The sequence below is a fragment of the Pollicipes pollicipes genome, unplaced genomic scaffold, assembly GCF_011947565.3.
Source record: "Pollicipes pollicipes isolate AB1234 unplaced genomic scaffold, Ppol_2.1 Scaffold_7261;HRSCAF=8764_pilon_pilon_pilon, whole genome shotgun sequence".
NCBI classification, from domain to species: Eukaryota; Metazoa; Arthropoda; class Thecostraca; order Pollicipedomorpha; family Pollicipedidae; genus Pollicipes; species Pollicipes pollicipes.
The window spans coordinates 48,931,411-48,931,987 of NW_023597054.1; positions in this window are offsets into that span (position 1 = coordinate 48,931,411).

Consider the following 577-nt stretch of genomic DNA (forward strand, 5'->3'; position numbering starts at 1 on the left):
TCTCTCTCTCTCTCTCTCTCTCTCTCTCTCTCTCTCTCTCTCTCTCTCATCTCCTCTCTCTCTCTCTCTCCTCTCTCTCTCTCTCTTCTTCATCTCTCTCCTCTCTCTCTCTCTCTCTCTTCTCTCTTCTCTCATCTCTCTCTCTCTCTCTCTTCTCTCTCTCTTCTCTCCTCTCTCTCTCTCTCTCTCTCGCTCTCTTCTCTCTCTCTCCTCTCTTATCTCTCTCTCTTCTCTCTCCTCTCTCTCTCTCTCTCCTCTCTCTCTCTCTCTCTCTCCTCTCTCTCTCTCTCTCTCTCTCTCTCTCCCTTCTCTCTCTCTCTCCTCTCTCTCTCCTCTCTCGCTCTCTGTCTCTCTCTCTCTCTTCTCCTCCTCTTCTCTCTCTCTCTCTCTCTCTCTTCCCTCCTCTCTTCCTCTCTCTTTCTTCTCCTCTCTCTCTCTCTCTCTCTCACTCTCTCTCCTCTCTCTCTCTCTCTCTCTCTCTCTCTCTCTTCTCCCTCTCTCTCTCTCTCCTCTCTCTCTCTCTCTCTCTCTCTCTCTCTCTCTCTCTCCTCTCCTCTCTCCTCTCCCTCTCCCTCTC